We start from the raw sequence: 8,737 nt of genomic DNA on the forward strand, positions 1-8,737 counted from the left end.
AGTTAGATGGTGCGAGGTTGAATTTGTATTTTCCTGCTAGGGTATCACCTAGCAGAGGAGTTAGAGGGGGGAGGTGTTGAATTTTTATTTTCTTGCTAAGGCCTGGCTTAGCAGAGGAGTTAGATGGTCGATGTGGTGAAATTTTATTTTCCTGTTAAGGCATCGCCTAGCAGAGGAGTTAGAGGGTGGGCTGTTGAATTTTATTTTCCTGCTAAAATATCACCTAGCAGAGGAGTTAGAGGGGGTGTTGAATTTTTATTTTCCTGCAAAGGTATTACCTAGCAGAGGAGTTAGAGGGGAGATGTGTTGAATTTTTATTTTTCTGCTAAGGCCTGGCTTAGCAGAGGAGTTAGAGGGTGGAGGTGGTGAAATTTTATTTTCCTGCTAAGGCCCTGCTTAGCAGAGGAGTTAGAGGGTGGGGGTGGTGAATTTTTATTTCCTGCTAAAGCCTGGCTTAACAGAGGAGTTAGAGGGTGGAGGTGGTGAATTTTTATTTTCCTGCTAAGGTATCACCTAGCAGAGGAGTTAGAGGGTGTGGTGTTGAATTTTACTTTCCTGCTAAGGCCCGGCTTAGAAGGGGAGTTAGAGGGTGGAGGTGGTGGATTTTTATTTTCCTGCTAAGGTACCACCTAGCAGGGGAGTTAGAGGGTGGAGGTGTTATAGGGAACCTTGAAGATGGGGGCGACGAGGGCATACCATGTTAAAAATTTATTTTGTTTGTTGTTAACGAACAATGTTTGCCGCATACGGGGATCGAGGGCATACCATGTATCAAAATTCCCAACGTACTGGACGAGCGTGCTGTGGGGCTCGGGCGAGCGTGGCACAGGGCTGGGCGAGGTGATGGGGGCTGGGGCGAGGATATGGGCGAGCCTGGCTAGGGCGAGGCGATGGGGCTGGGGCGAGCGTGCAGGCTAGGGCGAGGTGATGGGGCTGGGGCGAGGAGATGGGCGAGCGTGGCTAGGGCGAGGCGATGGGGCTGGGACGAGGTGATGGGGGCTGGGGCGAGGAGATGGGCGACCGTTGCTAGGGCGAGGCGATGGGGCTGGGGCGAGGTGATGGGGCTAGAGCGGAAGGTGGGTGAGCGTACGCTGGGCAGGGCGAGCAGGCGAGGCGTGCTTGGGCGAGAGGAAGGCGGGCGAGCGTATGCGATGATGGGCGAGCGTGACTACAAGCGGCGAGGGACGAGCGTGCGTGCGTGCAGGGGCGAGCGGCACGGCAGGCGAGCCTGCGCGCTGGGCGAGCGTGCTGCTGGACGAGTGTGCGCGCTGGGCGAGCACGCAACGGCGAGGGAAGAGCGTGCACTCGTGCGGGGCGAGGAGCGCACTGGGCAAGCTTGTGATGTGGGCAGGCGTGTGCGATGATGGGCGAGCGTGACTACCAGCGGCGAGGGGCGAGCGTGCGCACGTGCAGGGCTGCGATGATGAGCGTGCGAGAGCGCGTGTTTCCAAATTTTTGGGAACTAACGAGCGGCTGGAAGATAATGCACAACTCGCACCCGGTACCCCGAGGACAGCACCACTAATCGAACTTCGAACCTGCGATTCAGTTCGACTCGGGAGAGGGAGACTGGTGATACCCCAACGATGAGCCCACTACCTCTGGCCCATCCCCTGGCCCGTCCCAAGCCCAAGAGGAAGACAGGCTCATCACGGGCCCAGGTATTCTCCTATAAATACCAGGTTTGAGTGTTTAGTTGAGGATTCATTATATTGTTTTCAGCAGCACCCTTAGCTGCTCCCCCTTATATCCTCAGTCACTGACTTGAGCGTCGGAGGGGCTACGCCAGGACACCCTCCTGGCCCCCTCTTAACGATCTTATTTGTGATTTCAGGCTCAGGATCATTTCAAAGCCCTGCGTCTGTACTAGTGACACTTGCTGGGAGCGGACCCTAAATTTTTCCGTGAGTATCAGATGTGATAATCTGAATTAATTTTTAAAATTTAAAAAGAAATTGAAGTGCAAGACTTAATATGATATTCATCAAAGTTAAAATTGTGATATGTCACTACAAAATATATATATATATATATATATATATATATATATATATATATATATATATATATATATATATATATATATGTGACGGTCAAATCCATCGCTAATTTTGTTAAAAAAACTGTCGTTCAATTCAGTGACATATTTTCACAAGCAACATATAAATATAGCGATAATTTTCATATACCGTCGCTAACGGATTTTCACAAGCATCAAATATTATTTATATGTTGCCACAAGCTAAATAAATCATTATACACATAATTTATAATATGCACTATAATCTCACAATTGTAAAGCTGAACAGGCTCAAAATAAAAGGCAAGAAGAGTATCCTAGTTGTTCTCAAACATTAATTAAATTATCACATTTTGACGGATGATTATGAAATTTTGACGAAAGAATAAAGCAACATTAATTAATAATTAAATTATGAAATTATACTTGATTCTTAATAATTAAATTATGAAATTTTGACAGATGATGATTATGAAACTTTGACGTCATTCATAATTTTCAATATTGACCCTTTTATATAGGCAGGTGTTTTATCCAATCTAATTTGCATTGGGTTTCAGCACTCAAATCTAACTTTTGGAAGGCTTTGATCTTCTGTTTTACAGTAGATTATTTGCACTTGCCCTTCTTTTTGCACTTCTCTTATAAGTTCAAACTTTATTTTGAAGTGTTTTGTTTAGCCATTGAACACTGGATTATTTACAATAGAAATTGCAGCTTGGTTCTTGTTGTTCCATATTCAAATCAGTCATAATTTTCTTGACCCAAAGTGCTTGATTCACAGCAGCACAAGTAGCCACATATTCTGCTTCTGCAGTGAATTGTACTATAACTTCTTGCTTCTTACTGGACCATGAAAAATTTCTAGAATAAGAGCTAAAATAGTAACCTGAGGTGCTTCTCATATCATTAGCACATCCAGCCCAATCACTGTCGGAATATACATGAAGATAAATGTAACGCCCCAGATTCGACGGCTGTCCTCACTGTATCAAGACGGGTCTTTCCAGCATGCTTATGTCCTCACTCACACGCACCCTGGGAAACTTCTCAGGAGGTCACCCATCCCAAAATTGCCCCAAGTCAAGCACGCTTAACTTTGGAGTTCTTATGTGATGAGCTACCGAAAAGAAGATGCACCTTCGTGATATGAGTAGTACCAATCAAATCTTTTAAGCCCTCTTCAACTGTTCAGTCCATTACATTGCACAGTCTCGGAATCCCTCTCATTCCCGTGTGGGTCGGTTCATTCATGTTCCCTTCACCTAGAAGCCTGCCAGGAGCCGCTCATTGTCCGTGCAACTGATGGCACCGGCGATCACCCCCCGCCCTCTTCGGCCCCGGGCCTCACATGCCCACCAGCTTCCGCTTGGTTCGTCCCCGAACCACACCGTACTAAGAGAGGTCGGCTCTGATACCACTTGTAACGCCTCAGATTCGACGACTGTCCTCACTGTATCAAGACGGGTCTTTCCAGCATGCTTATGTCCTCACTCACACGCACCCTGGGAAACTTCCCAGGAGGTCACCCATCCCAAAATTGCCCCAAGTCAAGCACGCTTAACTTTGGAGTTCTTATGTGATGAGCTACCGAAAAGAAGATGCACCTTCGTGATATGAGTAGTACCAATCAAATCTTTTAAGCCCTCTTCAACTGTTCAGTCCATTACATTGCACAGTCTCGGAATCCCTCTCATTCTCGTGTGGGTCGGTTCATTCATGTTCCCTTCACCTAGAAGCCTGCTAGGAGCCGCTCATTGTCTGAGCAACTGATGGCACCGACGATCACCCCCCGCCCTCTTCGGCCCCGGGCCTCACAATAAAAGTTTTTAACTTGGCTGAACTTTAATCCATAATCAATTGTGACCTTAATATATCGAAGAATTCTTTTCGCTGCTTGAAATTGAATTTCACTAGCACAGTGCATATACCTTGATAAAAAACTTACAACGTGCGTTATATATGGCCTGGTTGAAGTTTGATACATGAGGCTGCCTATCAGACTTCTATACAATCTTTCATCCACTTTTCCAGCTCCATCTTCTTTGCAAAACTTCCCCTTTTGGTTCATTGGAGTTTCTGTTGGCTTGCACTCTTCCATGTTAAATTTTTTTGAGAACTTCCCTTGCATATTTATGTTGGCTATTTCATTCGCTTTTGACACACCTGCATATCAAGGAAGAATGTCATTCTCCCAAGATCAATCATTTCAAATTCATTTTTCATCTCATTTTTGAACTTTTCACTAAATGCATTGTTACTTCATGTGATAATTAGATCATCAACATACAAAGATACCAAAAATATTTCTTCATCAACCTTCTTAATGTATAACATGGATTGTTGGAACTTCTCAGTTCGCAATCTTAATTTTGATGTTAACAAAACTCATCATCTTATTTCTAACAATCTACCTTAGTGCGCAGACAGCTAAAACTGAACTAATCAGTTTACGAAGACATAACTGAAGCTATCAAATATATCAACTGATTGAACCAACTGATCGCCGAAACCAAATCAGTCCAACTGGTTCTTCTATCAAGCAGTTCAGTTAGTTGTCCAGATGATAGGTAATTCAGCAGGAAGACCTCAAAAGCCTGGCCAGCTGATGTTGTGTTCAACTGACGAAGAGCTCAACTGAACAAAGGTGAAATCAGTTCAACTGACGAGTCAACTGATTTCATTAAGCCCAACTGAAGATCAGTCAAGCTGACCAAACTGAAGCATCAGTTAGAACCTTTCAGTTGCAGATCAAGACAAGCTCACAGTAAATGGATTCCAGCTGTGCGTAGATGTACAAACCTTTGTCCAGTCAAAGGACAATAATGGCCGTTGCATCAGAGCATTAGAAGACAAAACGCTTCAGAAGGGCAGACGAAAAGTCTAGACACAAAGTCCAAGAAGCCGATTCAAAATGCAACGGATACAATAATTGAGTCTCACTGTACGATCAGTTCTTCCCGCCTATATAAAGAGGAGATCAGTGAAGACTCAATACAGAACAAGAACAAGAAGAAGAGAGTGAAAATAAAAAAATATAAAAGGGCACGCTCAGTTGCAAATCAGCTTATCGAAGCATTCAAGCCCAGAGGGAACTCTTCATCGTTGTATCTGCTTAGTTTAGAAGCCATTGTCCCTCAGTGTGTGAGAACACTTTTGTTCAGTCCTCACACACACTCACTCACTCTCATAATCACTCAAATACAGTCTTGCACAAAGACGTTAAACTTGTGTATGTAGTCTTTGACATATAGACGTTAAAGAAATTTTGGCTGGAAGGTGCTCCTGCCTTCAGTCGTAGCTAGGAGTTCAGTTTAGGCAGTAGTGTAAGTCCTAGCTGAGTTGGTTTGTACAAGTAGTTGTATAGATCAAAGTTTTCTAGTGGAGGTAGAAGGGGTGACGTAGGAGCAGTTGAAGTCTCCGAACATCCATAAACATATCTTGTGTATTTAACTAATTAACTATTGTCTTCAAAATGTTTGGATCAGTTAGAGTATTCGTCAGTTCAGTTGTTAGCGTAACTGAACTGAAGAATGCAAAAACTAATCTAGTCTTTTTCAGTTAGTCAGTTTATATAAGGTAAAATATTTTCTAATATAATGGTATTCTTCACGAATGATTTCTTCGAGTTTCTTCCGCTTGGTTTTTTAACCAAACTTGATTTAATTCATCGGTGTTAATATTATTAGAATACGAGCTATTGAAACTCATTGAAGACTGTAGTGTTCGAAATGCCTTCGAAGGCACTAGCACACTCTATCCTTCATGGATTCACTCAGGTGTTTTTCAAAGCCTAATTCACCAAGTGTGTTTCAATTCTACTATACCGGGACCTTGGTGCTTGTTTCAAACCATGCAAGGCCTTTTTCAATCAATATACCTTCTCCTCATGTCCTTGTAGAGCAAATCCATCATGTTGCTCTACAAAGATTTAATTCTTCCTCAAAGTATCCATTCAGAAAAACTGACTTGACGTCCATGTGGTGGATAATCCAGCCTTTTTGTACATCAAGAGCCATCAGCATTCTTATGGTATCCAACCTACTAACTGGGGCGAAGGTTTCAGAAAAATCTACTCCGAACATCTGGGCATATCCCTTGACAACAAGTCTTGTCTTGTACTTATTTACAGAACCATCTGGATTTAGTTTAATCCTGTAAACCCACTTTACTCCTATAGCTTTCTTGTGCTTGGGTCTATCCACCAACTCACATTTTTGGTTTTTTTCAATAATCTTTAGCTCCTCCTTCATGGCATGTACCTATTTGTTTTTTATCAGTTACAGCTTCTTCATACCCTAGAGGCTCCAATACAGCAACATTGCACCTTTGATAAATGTCAGAGAGCGATCTGGTTCCTCTAACAGGTTCATCATCTATATCATCATTCTCCTCCAGAACCTCAAGTTTCTTATTATCCACACAACTCCACTTTTCTTGCTCAAAAAATTGCACATCTCTACTTACTTTCTTATTATGTGGTTGACAGATCCTGTAGGCTTTTGAGGTTGAGCTATAGTGTACAAAAGTTCCAAATTTCGCTTTTTTGTCCAATTTGTCTCTCTTAAATTGAGGAATATAAGAGAAACACAGACAACCAAATATTTTCAGATTAATCACCTTTTGTTTGTAGCCATACCATGCTTCAAATGGAGTTATATTTTGCAAGACTGAAGTTGGCAGTCTGCTTAGAAGAACAACTGATGTGCTTGCTGCCTCAGCACAAAATTTCTCTGAGAGCCCTTTTTCATGAAGCAAACACCATACAATCTCCATGATTGTTTGATTTTTTCGCTCCATTCTGTCCAAGACTGTATGGTGCTATCAATTGATGTTCAATGTCTGCATCTTCACAAAAATTATTAAATTTTTTTGAGTTATATTCATCCCATTGTCAGATATGATCACTAGCATTCTGCAACTGCTTTGAGTTTCAACCCAAGCCTTAAACTTCCCAAAGATGTCAGCTACTTCAGATTTAAACTTCATAAAATAAATCCATCTCATTCTTGAATAATCATCAATAAAAGCAATGTAATATGTAGTGCCATTTAACGATGGTGTTTTCATTGGTCCTCCTATATCTGTTTGGATTAGCTGTAGCTTATGAGTAGCCCTCCAGGCTTTATTTTGTTGAAAACGAACTCTGGTTTGTTTCCCATATTGACAAGCAACACACATAAGAAGTTCTTTCAATTGAGGTAAACCTTTCACCATATTTTTCTTGTTCATTGAAAACACATCAGAATGGTGAAAGTGCCCCAATATTTTGTGCCAAAGCATTGTATTGCTTTCTTCTTTCTGTACAGCAGCTTGTTCCTCATTAGTTAAATCTAAAGCAAAGCTTTTACCTTGCATTTAAACTTTAAATAACTCTATACCTTTCTCGTCTTTGATCACACAATTTTTATCTTCAAAAGGCACTTTACAACCTTTTTTCAACAACTGAGTAACACTCAAAATGTTTTGATTAAGCTCAAGAACATATAAAACATCGTAAATTAACTTCAAACCTGAATGCCTTCAGTTGCTACAGTCCCTTTTCCTTTCATTGCAATATATGCTCAGTTTCCAATTCTTACTTTAAAAACGACAGTCTCGTTAAGCACTTTCAAGAGATCTCGATCATAAGTCATGTGGTTTTTACCACCACTGTCTATAAGCTAACTTTCTGTGAAGCCATTGCTGGAAAAGCAAGATACTACAAAAAAATTGTTCCTCTTGAGGTTGATCCTCGTAACATTTGCTTCTCCTGGTGGTTGTTGAGTGTTGCATATAATTTTCACATGCCCTAACTGACCATATTTGTGATATCTTGCTTCTAGACTCTACCAACACTTGTTCCGCGGATGGTTTGTATTTTCTCAATTTGGGCAAGGTGGAAAGACTTGATTGTTGCTATTTTGGTTGTTCTTGTTGTTTGCAGGGCTTCTATGTAAGAAATATGACACATGTTAAAGAAGAAGCGTGTACAAATTGATATTGGCGACGGCCAAGAAAATTTAGATGCGTACACGATTCTCCTTCTGAATCTCGTCTCCCGATACAATCATCGATGGTATGAGAAAACGCCTATAAATAAGAGCGATTGAGGTCCCTAAGCACACACATCTCATAAGAAATATACACCATCTACGGAGAACGTGAAGTGCTTAGAAGGCTTCAACCATAAGGTGTTGGGGAATTACCCCGAAGTGATGCCGATCACGATGATAATATAGTACCCAAAAATTGCGGAATAAAACAACCAACAAAAACGCAAAGATTTACGTGGTTCACCCAATATAGGCTACATCCACGGAGCACTGCAACTTTTATAACCGGAAGAAATATTACAACAAGTGTATACACCAATACACTCAATATCTCACGATCCCAACCCCGAGTATACCGAGAAAATATTTTCTCTAACTCACAAAAGAGAATTCCCGCACTCAAGAAAAAAATACACTCTTTTTTTCTATGCACTCTCTTTTTATCAAAGCTGAAAAGCTTTTGATTTTGGGATACAATAACTGAAGGAATTGAGCTCTATTTATAACTAAAACCTTCAATCATTTTTCAAAAAAATTCTATGTGGGATAAGAGATTTATATTATTTTATTTAATGTGTGGGCCCCACCCCATTAAATAAAATCACCTAACAATTCTCCCACTTGAAGACTTGATTTCAATCATGTCTTCACACCATCAGTGCAGCAGCTCATACCTACTTTG

This window comes from Primulina eburnea, chromosome 10, assembly GCF_022965805.1.
Source record: "Primulina eburnea isolate SZY01 chromosome 10, ASM2296580v1, whole genome shotgun sequence".
NCBI lineage: Eukaryota > Viridiplantae > Streptophyta > Magnoliopsida > Lamiales > Gesneriaceae > Primulina > Primulina eburnea.